Source organism: Arachis ipaensis, chromosome B7, assembly GCF_059453495.1.
Source record: "Arachis ipaensis isolate K30076 ecotype BB chromosome B7, ASM5945349v1, whole genome shotgun sequence".
Taxonomy (NCBI): domain Eukaryota; kingdom Viridiplantae; phylum Streptophyta; class Magnoliopsida; order Fabales; family Fabaceae; genus Arachis; species Arachis ipaensis.
In genome coordinates, this window is record NC_142442.1 from 79,421,962 (window position 1) to 79,436,705 (window position 14,744).

Below are 14,744 nucleotides of genomic sequence, written 5' to 3' on the forward strand. Positions count from 1 at the left end.
GCGAGTTTGAAGCTCGTCACAGCCATCCTTTCCCAGATCCTACTCGGAATACCACAGACAAGGTTTAGACTTTCCGGATCTCAAGAATGGCCACCAATAATTCTAGCCTATACCACGAAGACTCTGATCGTAAATCAAGAGGCTAAGAGATATGCATTCAAGCTTGCTTTCATGTAGAACGGAAGTGTTTGTCAGGCACGCATTCATAAGTGAGAATGGTGAAGAGCGTCACATAATCATCACATTCATTATGTTCTTGTGTGTGAATGAATATCTTAGAGAAGAAATAGGCTTGAATTGAATAGAAAAATAATAGTACTTTGCATTAATTCATGAAGAACAGCAGAGCTCCACACCTTAATCTATGGTGTGTAGAAACTCTACCGTTGAAAATACATAAGTGAAAATAGAGTAGATATGGCCGAGTGGCCAGCCTCCCATGGAGGTCAAGAGATCTAAAATGATCAAAATATTGAAATGATCCAAAGATATCTAACACAATAGTAAAAATTTCTATTTATACTAACTAGTTACTAGGGTTACAAAAATAAGTAAATGATGCAGAAATCCACTTCCGGGCCCACTTGGTGTGTGCTTGGGCTGAGCATTGAAGCTTTCATGTGTAGAGGTCTTCCTTGGAGTTAAACGCTAGTTTGTAACCTTTTTCTGGTGTTTAACTCTGCTTTGCAACCTGTTTCTGGCGTTTAACTCCAGAATAGAGCAGAAAACTGGCGTTGAACGCCAGTTTGCGTCATCTAAACTCAAACAAAGTATGGACTATTAAATATTGCTGGAAAGCCCTGGATGTCTACTTTCCAAAGCAATTGAGAGCGCGCCATTTGGACTCTTGTAGCTCCAGAAAATCCACTTTGAGTGCAGGGAGGTCAGAATCCAACAGCATCTGCAGTCCTTCTTCAGCCTCTGAATCTGATTTTTGCTCAAATCCCTCAATTTCAGCCAGAAATTACCTGAAATCATAGAAAAACACACAAACTCATAGTAAAGTCCAGAAATGTGATTTTTATTTAAAAACTAATAAAAATATACTAAAAACTAACTAAATCATGCTAAAAACTATGTAAAAACAATGCCAAAAAGCGTATAAATTATCCGCTCATCACAACACCAAACTTAAATTGTTGCTTGTCCCCAAGCAACTGAAAATCAAATAGGATAAAAAGAAGAGAATATGCTATAAATTCCAAATATCAATTAAACTTAACTCCAATTAGATGAGCGGGACTAGTAGCTTTTTGCCTCTGAACAGTTTTGGCATCTCACTTTATCCCTTGAAGTTCAGAATGATTGGCATCTATAGGAACTCAGAATTCAGATAGTGTTATTGATTCTCCTAGTTCATTATGTCGATTCTTGAACACAGCTACTTTATGAGTCTTGGCCGTGGCCCTAAGCACTTTGTTTTCAAGTATTACCACCGGATACATAAATGCCACAGACACATAACTAGGTGAACCTTTTCAGATTGTGATTCAGCTTTGCTAGAGTCCCCAATTAGAGGTGTCCAGGGTTCTTAAGCACACTCTTTTTAATTTGGATCACGACTTTAACCACTCAGTCTCAAGTTTTTCACTTGACACCTTCACGCCACAAGCACATGGTTAGGGACAGCTTGGTTTAGCCGCTTAGGCCCGGATTTTATTCCTTTAGGCCCTCCTATCCACTGATGCTCAAAGCCATGGATCCTTTTTACCCTTGTCTTTTGGTTTTAAGGGCTATTGGCTTTTTGCTCTTGCCTTTTGGTTTAAAGAGCTTTTGGCTTTTTCTGCTTGCTTTTTCTTTTTCTTTCTCTCTTTTTTTTCGCCATTTTTCTTTTCTCTTTTTTTTCGCAAGCTTTTGTATTCACTGCTTTTTCTTGCTTCAAGAATCAATTTTATGATTTTTTAGATTATCAATAACATTTCTCTTTTTCATCATTCTTTCAAGAGCCAACATATTTAACATTCATAAACAACAAATTCAAAAGACATATGCACTGTTCAAGCATTCATTCAGAAAACAAAAAGTATTGTCACCACATCAAAATAATTAAACTAATTTCAAGGATGAATTCGAACATCATGTACTTCTTATTCTTTTGTAATTAAAACATTTTTCATTTAAGAGAGGTGATGGATTCATAGGACATTCATAGCTTTAAGACATGGACACTTAAACCCTATTGATCATATAGTAAAGACACAAACATAAATAAAACATAAGGCTCAAAAATCGAAAAACAGGAAAATAAGAACAAGGATATTAAGGAACGAGTCCACCTTAGTGTGGGTGGCGTCTTCCTCTTCTTGAAGAACCAATGGTGCTCTTGAGCTCCTCTATGTGTCTTCCTTGCCTTTGTTGCTTCATCCCTAGTGATTTTGGTGCTCCTATCCTTAGTTTCTCCCAATAGTTGTGTGGAGGAAAATGTATCCCTTGAGATATCTCAGGTATTTCTTGGTGAGGGAATTCCTTATGCTCTTGTTGAGGTCCATGAGTGGGCAGTCAAATGCTCTACTACTGAGGTATGGACCCTTGAGATGAATCTCTCCATCTCCCATGACTCGGAGGTGGAAGCTTTTGTCTTCCCTTTCCTCTTTCTAGAGGTTTCTTCGGCCTTAGGTGCCATAAATGGTTATGGAAAAACAAAAAGCAATGCTTTTACCACACCAAACTTAAAAGGTTTGCTCGTCCTAGAGCAAAAGAAGAAAGAAAGAAGGGGAAGAAGAAGAAAATAGAGGAGATGGAGGGGGAGAGAGAGAGGTAGGGTAGGTGGGGATCCTGTGGGATCCACAGATCCTGAGGGGTCAAGGACTTAGCATCCCTGCTCTAATTAGGCATGCAAAACGCCCTTAGAATGCATGTCTGGCGTTAAACGCCAGCTTGCTGCTTGTTTCTAGCATTTAACACCAATTCCATGCTCTGTTCTGGCGTTAAACGCCAGCTTGGTGCTTGTTTCTGGCGTTAAACGCCAGACAGATGCTTGTTTCTGGCGTTTAAATGCTAGAATGCTCTTTCTCCAGGGTGTGCTATTTTTAATGCTATTTTTCATTCTGTTCTTGATTTTTCAGTAGTTTTTGTGACTTTACATGATCATCAACCTAAAGAAAACATAAAATAGCAATGGAAAATAAATAGATATAATCAAATAACTTGGGTTGCCTCCCAACAAGCACTTCTTTAATGTCAATAGCTTGACAGTGAGCTCTCATGGAGCCTCACAGATGTTCAGAGCATTGTTGGGACCTCCCAACACCAAACTTAGAGTTTGAATATGGGGGTTCAACACCAAACCTAGAATTTGGTTGTGGCCTCCCAACACCAAACTTAGAGTTTGACTGTGGGGGCTTTGGTTGACTCTGCAGTGAGAGAAGCTTTTCATGCTTCCTCTCCATGGTTACAGAAGGAGATCCTTGAGTTTTAAACACCAGGTTGTCCTCATTCAGTTGAAGGACTAACTCTCCTCTGTCCACATCAATCACAGCTTTTGCTGTGGTTAGGAAGGGTCTTCCAAGGATGATGGATTCATCCTCATCCTTCCCAGTGTCTAGGATAATGAAATCAGCAGGGATGTAAAGGCCTTCAACTTTTACTAACATGTCCTCTACTAATCCATAAGCCTGTTTTATTGATTTGTCTGCCATCTCTAATGAGAATTTGGCAGCCTGTACCTCAAAGATTCCTAGTTTCTCCATTATAGAGAGTGACATTAAGTTTATGCCTGACCCCAGGTCACACAGAGCCTTCTCAAAGGTCATGGTACCTATCTCACAGGGAATTAGGAATTTACCAGGATCTTGTTTCTTTTGAGGTAGAGTTTGCTGAACCAAGGCATTTAGTTCCTTGATGAGCAATGGAGGTTCATCCTCCCAAGTCTCATTACCAAATAATTTGGCATTCAACTTCATGATTGCTCCTAAATACTGAGCAACTTGCTCTTCAGCAATGTCTTCATCTTCTTCAGAAGATGAATAGTCATCAGAGCTCATGAATGGTAAAAGGAGGTTCAATGGAATCTCTATGGTCTCTAGATGAGCCTTAGATTCCTTTGGTTCCTCAAAGGGAAACTCCTTATTGGTCAGTGAACATCCAGGAGGTCTTCCTCACTAGGATTCATGTCCTCCTCCTCCTCTTTGGGTTCGGCCACACCAAATAAGGTAATGGCCTTGCGCTCTCTTTTTAAATTATCTTCTGTATTGCTTGGGAGAGTACTAGGAGGGGTTTCAATGACTCTTTTACTCAGCTGGCCCACTTGTGCCTCCAAATTTCTAATAGAGGACCTTGTTTCATTCATGAAACTTAAAGTGGCCTTAGATAGATCAGAGACTATATTTGCTAAGCTAGATGGATTCTGCTCAGAATTCTCTGTCTGTTGCTAAGTGGATGATGGAAAAGGCTTGCTATTGCTAAACCTGTTTCTTCCACCATTATTAAAGCCTTGTTGAGGCTTTTGTTGATCCTTCCATGAGAAATTTGGATGATTTCTTCATGAGGGATTATAGGTGTTTCCATAGGGTTCACCCATGTAATTCACCTTTGCTATTGCAGGGTTCTCAGGATCATAAGCTTCTTCTTCAGAAGATGCTTCTTTAGTATTGTTGGATGCAGCTTGCAATCCATTCAGACTCTGAGAAATTATATTGACTTGCTGAGTCAATATTTTGTTCTGAGCCAATATGCAATTCAGAGTATCAATTTCAAGAACTCCCTTCCTTTGAGGCGTCCCATTACTCACAGGATTCCTTTCAGAAGTGTACATGAACTGGTTATTTGCAACCATGTCAATGAGTTCCTGAGCTTCTGCAGGCATTTTCTTTAGGTGAATAGATCCACCTGCAGAATGGTCCAATGACATCTTTGATAATTCAGACAGACCATCATAGAATATATCCAAGATGGTCCATTCTGAAAGCATGTCAGAGGGACACTTTTTGGTCAGTTGCTTGTACCTCTCCCAAGCTTCATAGAGGGATTCACCTTCTTTCTGTTTGAAGGTTTGAACATCCACTCTAAGCTTGCTAAGCTTTTGAGGAGGAAAGAACTTGGCTAAGAAAGCCTTGACTAGCTTATCCCAAGAGTTCAGGCTATCTTTAGGTTGAGAGTCAAACCATGTTCTAGCTCTGTCTCTTACAGCAAATGGGAAAAGCATAAGCCTATAGACCTCGGGATCAACCCCATTGGTCTTAACAGTATCACAGATTTGCAAGAATTCAGTTAAGAACTGAAAAGGATCTTCTGATGGAAGTCCATGAAACTTGCAATTCTGTTGCATCAGAGAAACTAATTGAGGCTTTAGCTCAAAATTGTTTGCTCCAATGGCAGGGATTGAAATGCTTATTCCATGTAAGTTGGAATTTGGTGCAGTAAAGTCACCAAGCATCTTCCTTGCATTGTTATTATTTTCGGCCATGTCTCCTTCTTTTTCAAAAATTTCTATCAGATTTTCTCCAGAGAGTTGTGCTTTAGCTTCCCTTAGCTTCCTCTTCAGAGTCCTTTCAGGTTCAGGATCAGCTTCAACAAGAATGTTCTTATCCTTGTTCCTGCTTATATGAAAAAGAAGAGAACAGAAAAGAAAATATGGAATCCTCTATGTCACAGTATAGAGATTCCTTATATGAGTATAAGAAGAGAAGGATGGAAGAAAGAAAAGATAAGAATTCGAACACATAGGAGAAGAGTTAGTTCAAATTTTTGAGTAAAAGAGGGTGTTAGTAGATAAATAAATAAATAGAAGGAGATGAGAGAGGAAAGAATTCGAAAATTAAATAAAATAAAAATATTTTTGTTTTTAATTTAAAATTTGAAGTTAAAATTCGAAATTTAAAAAAAATGAAATTAAATTAAATTAAAATTTAAAACAATTAGTTAATTAAAAAGGAATGTTGAAAAAGAGGTTAGTGATTTTCGAAAATTAGAGAGAGAGAGTTAGTTAGGTAATTTTGAAAAAGATAAGAATCAAACAAGATAAGATTAATTGAAAAAAAGATTTGAAAATCAATTTTGAAAAGATAAGAAGTTAGAAAAGATTTTGAAATTGATTTTGAAAAAGATGTGATTGAAATTTATTTTGAAAAAGATTTGAAAAAGAAATTTAAAAAGATTTGATTTTGAAAATTAAAGTTGATTACTTGACTAACAAGAAACAAAAAGATATGATTTTAAAATTTAAAGATTGAACCTTTCTTAATAGGCAAGTAACAACTTGAAATTTTTGAATCAAAATATTAAATGTTAGTAATAAATTCGAAAATATGAAGTAAAAATAAGAAATAGATTTTGAAAATTAATTTTAAAAATTTTTGAAAATATATAAAAATAAATGAAAAAGATTTGAGTTTTGAAAAAGATTTGAAAAGATAGAATTTTAAAATTGAAATTTATGAGTAAAACAAGGAAAGATATATTTTTTATTTTTGAATTTTTAATGATGAGAGAGAAACACACTAAATTGAAACAAAACATAAAAATTATGAATCAAAACAACTAATGCATGCAAGAACACTTTGAATGTCAAGATGAACACCAAGAACACTTTGTAGATCAAGATGAACATTAAGACTTATTTTTGAAAATTTTTAAGAAAAGAAAAACATGCAAGACACCAAACTTAGAAATTTTCAAACTTTAGACACTAATAATTCAAAAATGCATATGAAAAACAAGAAAAGACATAAAACAAGAAATTTTAAAGATCAAACATAGAAAATCATCAAGAACAACTTGAAGATTATGAAGAACACATGCATGAATTTTCGAAAATTTTAAGAAGAATTAAAAAGATGCAATTGACACCAAACTTACAAATTGACACTAGACTCAAACAAGAAACATAAAATTTTTGGTTTTTATGATTTTATAAGAAATTTTTTTTTGAAAATTATTTTGGGAAGAACAAAAAAGAAGAAATTTTTTTTGTATTTTTCGAAAATAAGAAATAAAAAGCTTAAAAATAAAATAAAATTACCTAATCTGAGCAACAAGATGAACCGTCAGTTGTCCAAACTCGAACAATCCCCGGCAACGGCGCCAAAAACTTGGTGCACGAATTGTAAATCACGCTTTTCACAAATCGTACCACTAACCAGCAAGTGCACTGGGTCGTCCAAGTAATACCTTACCTGAGTAAGGGTCGATCCCACAGAGATTGTCGGCTTGAAGCAAGCTATGGTTATTTTGTAATTCTTAGTCAGGAAATCAATGATAAGAGTGATTATATTTATGAAGAGTAAAAAAAAGCATAAATTAAATAGTATTTGTTATGCAGTAATGGAGAACAGATTGAGGTTTTGGAGATGCTCTGTCTTCTGAATCTCTGCTTTCCTACTGTCTTCTTCTTCACGCACGCAGGTCTCCTTCCATGGCAAGCTGTATGTTGGTGGATCACCGTTGTCAATGGCTACCATCCGTCCTCTCAGTGAAAATGGTCCAAAGGCGCTGTCACCGCACGGCTAATCATCTGTCGGTTCTCACTCATGTTGGAATAGGATCCATTGATCCTTTTGCGTCTGTCACTACGCCCAGCACTTGTGAGTTTAAAGCTCGTCACAGTCATCCCATCCCAGATCCTACTCGGAATACCACAGACAAGGTTTAGACTTTCTGGATCTCAAAAATGGCCACCAATAATCCTAGCCTATACCACGAAGACTCTGATCATGAACCAAGAGGCTAAGAGATATACACTCAATCTAAGGTAGAATGGAAGTGGTTGTCAGGCACACATTCATAGGTTGAGAATGATGATGAGTGTCATGGATCATCACATTCATCACGGTTAAGTACAAGCGAGTATCTTAGAATAGAAACAAGCGTGATTGAATAGAAAACAGAAGTAATTGCATTAATTCATCGAGACACAGCAGAGCTCCTCACCCCCAATCATGGGGTTTAGAAACTCATGCCGTCAGAAATACAATGTAAAACGTGAAAAATGTCATGAGGTACATAGTAAGTCTCTAAAAGTTGTTTAAATACTAAACTAGTAACCTAGGTTTACAGAAAATGAGTAAACTATGATAGATAGTGCAGAAATCCACTTCCGGGGCCCACATGGTATGTGCTGGGGCTGAGACTTGAGCTTTACACGTGCCTAGGCTGTTTCTGGAGTTAAACGCCAGGTTGTAACCTATTTTGGGTGTTTAGCTCTAACTTGTAACCTGTTTCTGGCGTTTAACGCCAGAATGGAACATGGAACTGGCGTTAAACGCCAGTTTAAGTCGTTTATCTTTGAGCAAAGTATGGACTATTATATATTGCTGGAAATCCCTGGATGTCTAATTTCCAACGCAATTGAGAGCGTGCCAGTTGGACTCCTATAGCTCCAGAAAATCAATTTCGAGTGTAGGGAGGTCAGAATCCAACAGCATCTGCAGTCTTTTTTTAGCCTCTGAATCAGATTTTTGCTCAGGTCCCTCAATTTCAGCTAGAAAATACCTGAAATTACAGAAAAATACACAAACTCATAGTAAAGTCCATAAATGTGAATTTTGAATAAAAACTAATAAAAATATACTAAAAAGTAATTAAAACATGGTGAAAACTACTTAAAAACAATGCCAAAAAGCGTATAAATTATCCGCTCATAACTTAGCATGAGGACATGATATTGTATAAGTGTAGGACAATTGATAAATCCATATTTTATGATGATTTTTGAGTTGAAATAGTGAATTTTATCAACTTATTTTGCATATTCATTGAAATTGCATGCTTTTGTAAATTTCCTCCTAATTGTGCTTAATTGTTAAAAACATACTTTTTATGCTTTAAATTATCAATTTTAATTCACTTTTATTTCATTCGATGCCTTGATTTGTTTATTTGAGTGATTTAAGATTTAGAAGGCAAGAATGGCTTGAAAAGATGAAGGAAACACATGCAAAAGTGAAGGATTCATGAAGAAATGAAGATTGGTAATTTTTCAAGTTGTGCGTACGCATCTCTTCCAATTTGTGCATACGCATGGTCATGTGTATGCACGACTCGTAGTGCATGACTCACTTAAAATGGCATGTGACTTGCAATTTCTGGTCCATTTTGGGCCCAATCCAACTCATTTCTAAAGCATTTGAAGCAAGAATTCAAGGGGATCAACTAAAGAATATAGTAGTAGTGTAGTATGATCTTTTAGGCCAAATTTAGAGAGAAAAGCTCAAACTTCTCTCTAGAATTCTAGATTTCTTAGTTTAATTTCTCTCTAATTTTAGATTTTTATTTTATTTTAGTTTACTTTTTTTATATTTTCTTGTTCTAGTATCTTAATTTGCCTAGTTTCTCTTGTTAATTTCTCTATTTTGCTACTTTTTAGTTTATGAACAATTGTTGAATTCTAATTTTTTTTAATGCAATTTGATGTGTTCATGTTTATTGATGCTTGTTTGAGTTGTTAGTATTGCTTTCTTGCATTGGTTAGTCATAGATTTTATTAATTCTAGTAATTTGTGATGTTTTCATTATATGCCTTCTAAGTGTTTGATGAAATACTTCTTTTACTTTTAGAGTAGAATTTTGTATTCTTGGCCTGGAATTGATGACTTAGGTGACCTTGAGTCATTGATGTCCAATATTAATTAGTGATTTAGGGTTGTTAGTTGATTTTATTTCCACTAACGCTATCTTTTCCCTAAGCCTAATTAGTGAGTTAGTTAAGATTTGTAAATTACGATCAATTATGCCTATTTGACTTTTTTCAATGTTTACAAGTTGACTAAGTAGGATTAACTCTTCATAATTGCCATGTTTGTGGTTAACGACAATCTCAACGCTTGCTAAGATCTTTTTAACATTTGAATTTCCTTTCGTTTGTTTTAATTACTCTTACTTGAATTTCTCTTGCCGTTTAGATATTGCATTGCTTCTTTTAGTTTCATGTCATTTAAATATTTGTATATTGTTATCAAATCCTGTTTTTCATAGCCAATATCGGTACACTCGATTGTAATTCTGTGAGAGAGCGACCTAAGATTTAAAACTTCCGGTTATTTGATTTCAACTGTGACATTCTTACTAAACTTTGATAGGGTTAATTGCCAGTTTAGGACTATACTTATAACAAATCTTGTGGTTTGAACCTGTAAAATTTCTAAACCGGCATCTACCTCTCATCAGGTAGGATTAGGGTTGATAATCTCTCAACCCGTGGATAGGACAAGGTTAAGTTTTAGAGAGAATTTAAATCCATAGATAGGGTTAGGGTGGAGTCTAAACCCTACCCTACCCTATCCATTGCCAGCCCTATTGATAAAGGGCATTCAACTCTAATTTTTGGAGTAATATCTTAAATCAGTAGGACTTTTAAATGGGTCATCGTGTCTGATACACGGATACTGACATAGACACGAAATATGATACGATATAATACGGGATACGCACAAAGATAACTTTTAAATTATTGTAAGATATGGATGGGGACACGATATATATATAAAATATAAAGTACTTTTAGATAAATTGTAACGATATTTTAATATTTTATTGATTTAAAATATAAAATTTTTTAACTATTTTTAATATCTTTTTTTAATTACTAAAATGTTTAAAATATTTTTATTTTAATAAATAATAATATATACTATTCTAAACTTATTTTAAGAATACATATTAAGAATAAGATTGGACATGCTAACAAGTGATGGTATTTAGGTTTGTCCAAATGTTTACGGAAAAGAAATTTTTATTTTTTATTAAGACACTGTTGGACACCGAAGATACGTGCGTCAAACGAGTGTTGATAGACACTCAGAGTATGCAGTAAAATATAGTCAGTCCATTCCCAAGGCTCTAATGGGAACAAATTGCTCTGATACCATAATGTAACACCCTAACTTTTAGCACCTCATGATCGTATCAAAAGTAAGGCATTACTAACCTAACTCCTTTTATTATCTATTTAATATTGAGCCTTTACGCGTAAATCTATCGATGGTTTTACTAAAACTATAATTTTTTCAACAAGTACAAACAACACATATTCACATACTTAATATTAATAATACGTTATAGTGTTATATACAAAAGCAATTACAGAACCTACCCCTCTGAATAAAACTCTAACTAACAAGGCGAGGGAAAAATAAATTCTAACAACCCAACTCGTAAACATATTCCTCTGTGCTTCCGCAACTTCGTAATAAGCCTTCGCACCTGTAGCTGAAAGGGGTGGAGATATGGGGTAAGAACTGGAGAGTTCTTAGTAGGGTCGGGGTTAGGAGTTAAGTTCATTCTATGTATACTTGGTCAGCAATAACAGTCAACAAGGTACCATCTAATTCAACAATTTAAGAACACAAAATTCAAACACAAGCACACACAATCATAGAAAACACAATCACAAACAAGTATGCGCAAACAAGTATGATGCATGTCTATCCCTAGTGCAGGTAATGAGCTCATCTGTCGGTTTCGACCCGCTCCCAACGTAACTCAGCAACCTTTTATCTGAGTTTGGTTTCCAGTGTCATAACCTCTGTAAGCAACCTCTATCTTACAGGTGCGACTCTCTTGAGCCGATGTATGCAAACATAACCTCTTTAAGCAACTTCTGTCTTATAGGTGAGGCTCTCTCTAGCCAATGTATGTAGCGATAACCTCTGTAAGCAACCTCTATCTTACAGGTACAACCATCCCCTGGATTGGCCGATGTATCTCTGGAAAGCAAATCTCGGTGGACTCACCACCATATCTCTGCTCGTTTTCAACAAGTAAACAATCATCTCTGCTTCTCTCCTTTTCTTTTTATTCTTTTTTTCTTTTCTTTTCTGTTCTCTGCTCTCCTGTGGCAGAGGTTCTTTAGATTCTTTTAACCTTTTGCTCTGCTCTCCTGTGGCAGAGATTCCTTTAACTAATATATTCTTTTCTTTTCTTTTCTCATCATTCTTTTAATTCCTTACTTTTAACATCAAAAACTATCTTTACATTCTTCCCTCATCTTTCCCAAAATGTTTTATGAAGAGGGGATCATGAGATCCTTAGATTAGATTTGTCTTTCTAAAACTTTTAGAAAAACTTGTCTTTCTAAAACTTTTAGAAAAACTTGTCTGTTTACCACTCTCTACTTTATTTTTCATAATACATACAATAATATTCTTATAAAATAATATCTTGATATATAATAATTTGTAATAATAATTTACTCTAATGTAAATGAGTAATTTTAAACAAATATTTAAAATAATATTTATAATACTCTTAAAACTTATTTTATAAAACCTTATTTTCAAACTTTTATTAATTACTTTCTAAACTACGAATTCTTTAATATTTTATTTTTGACTTAAATATTTTATAAAATTATATTTAAACCTTCACTTTGTTTCATATTTATATAAATAACCCTGAGCTTTTATAAAATATCCATTTTACCCCTAAACTTTATTTATTACCCAAAATACCCAAAAAGTTATATAATTATAATATTAAACTCAATCCTTTCATAAAAATACAAGTATATTTCCTCAAAAATAATTTTTCTTGGCTGATTCTTCTCTTCACCAAGAACCGAAACCCTCCTTATTTTCTTTCTAAAATATACATTTAAATCTTAATCCATTTTTGAGTTTTATGGTTACCGATTTTTCACAACTTTTAATTTAATTCCTCGGCCATTAAACCTCACCCATTTTATTCAAAAACTAACACAATGACAGTCCCAAATTAGCTTTATTATCACAGTTTGGGCAGCACAAACATGACCAAATCACAAGCTTAATCACATATAACAATATATCAATAAAATTCAATATAAAGTCAATCAAACTCCATCAATAATCAATCACAACAACCATTCACTTATCCAACACAAATTTTATCGGTGAGAATTTATCGAAACCCTACCTTTGTACAAAATCAAAATACTCGAATCTCCGGGGAAGCCTTCTGACCGAGCTGTCGAAAAAGAAAATATCAAAAATCGTCAGTGCCACCTAGAACTCTAGTTAGCCGAACTCAAGGGGAAGAGGAATTATGTTACCGTCAACTTCTACCGAACAAAAATAACGTCAACATGTAGAGGAGGAGATACGAGCATTTTTATCGGATTAGATTTTTTATTAAAGTTACGAATCTCAAGAAATTGAAATCGAAAACTCAGAGGTTTCACGGTTTTCTTCAAGAAATACACTCGGTCTCTCTCTTTCCTTTTTTTTCCAACTTCAGTTCGATTATGAAATGAGCAAGAGGATTGTTTGCTGATTTGTGGTTGATAAACCACTATTTTATTATTTATATTGTGTTTAATTGAGTGGTTTTTATCAAGCCATTACCTACTTATTCATATGAATTGCATGATTTTATAATTCCTTCCTAGTATTGTTTATGGTTGAAAACTTGCTTCCTAGAAACCTTTAATTAGTACATTTTAACTCTCCTTTATACCATTCGATGCCGTGATCCGTGTGTTAAGTGTTTCAGGCTTCATAGGGCAGGAATGGCTCAGAGAATGGAGAGGAAGCTTACAAAAATGGAAGAAACACAAGAAACTAAGGAGATGACCAGTGAACACTGACGCGAGTGCATGGCTCACGCGAGCGCACGAAATGAAGAAATCGCAGCGACGCGAACGCGTGCCTGACGCGTACGCGTGGATTGGAGTCTGCATGAATGGCGCGAACGCGTGGACGACGCGTACGCGTGATAAGGAAAATAGCTGAATAACGCAAACACGTGGACGATGCGTACACGTGACCTGCGCGATCTGCAGAAATAACAGAATACGCTGGGGACGATTTCGGGCCGTGTTTTAACCCAATTTTTGGCCCAGAAATACAGAATAAAGCCAGAGAACATGCAGAGACTCAAAAGGGAGCATAAACACACATTCAGATACATTGATATTAGGATCACTTTTAGTTTTAGATCTAAATCTAGATTTACCTTACATTCATAGTTTATGCTTTTGCTTTGGATTTTAGAATCTGAAGAGTCATCACCTCCGTTGAAGTTACTACTTTAGTTTGTTTCCTTATTCCTTTACTCTTTTCAGTTATTCGTTAATCCTAGTCAGATAATTATGTTGCATTTTGGATTTATTAATATATAGAGTTACTTTCACTTTTGAATTAATTTTAATTTTCTATTTTATTTTAATTAATTTATTATGTCTTCTTATATTTTTATGAGTATTATATCCATGTCAATGGAGTAGTTTTTCTACTTGACATGGAGGTTGATTAAGACGAGACACTTGAGTTGGAAGGCTTAAGTGCCGATTAAATTGAACGTTGTTGGCTAGTTCTGTATTTACTAACGCTAGACCTTCCTAAGGGAGAGGACTAGGATTTGCGAATAACGGTTAGCTTAATCACTTGACTTTCCTTTATTTAGTAAGGGTTAACTAAGTGAAAACAACAACATTTTTAACACTACACTTAAGAGATCCCAACAAGGATAGAACTTCCAATTAATCATTCCCCCAGTCAAGGCTTTTTATTTAGAATATCAATAATTATTCTTAGTTTATTTTTATTGTTCTAATTTATACTTATTCAATTGCTCATCATTATTCAACTCTCAAAACTCTCAGAAAATTCCTAGTTAATAAAATAGCACTCTTTCTTGTAACTCGTTGGGAGACGACCTGGGATTCATACTCCCAATATTTTTAATTTTAATTTTTGTGACAACCCTTTTTAAATTGATAAGCAGATTTTAACTGGTTAAGAACTGTACTTGCAACGCATTTCGTTTATTAATTTTTTAGCTGGTCAGTTTCCACACCTATCAATTTTTGGCGCCGTTGCTGGGGAGTTGCAATA

At 35.0% G+C, this 14,744-nt stretch overlaps 1 non-coding gene across 1 annotated transcript; it reads left to right on the forward strand.

Annotated features, from left to right (window-relative positions):
- The first annotated feature begins 4,903 nt into the window (after positions 1 to 4,903).
- Positions 4,904 to 5,011, forward strand: LOC148553113 (small nucleolar RNA R71). Its single transcript, XR_015893317.1, has one exon. It is a non-coding gene; the product is annotated as a small nucleolar RNA R71 (small nucleolar RNA).
- The last annotated feature ends 9,733 nt before the right edge of the window (positions 5,012 to 14,744 follow it).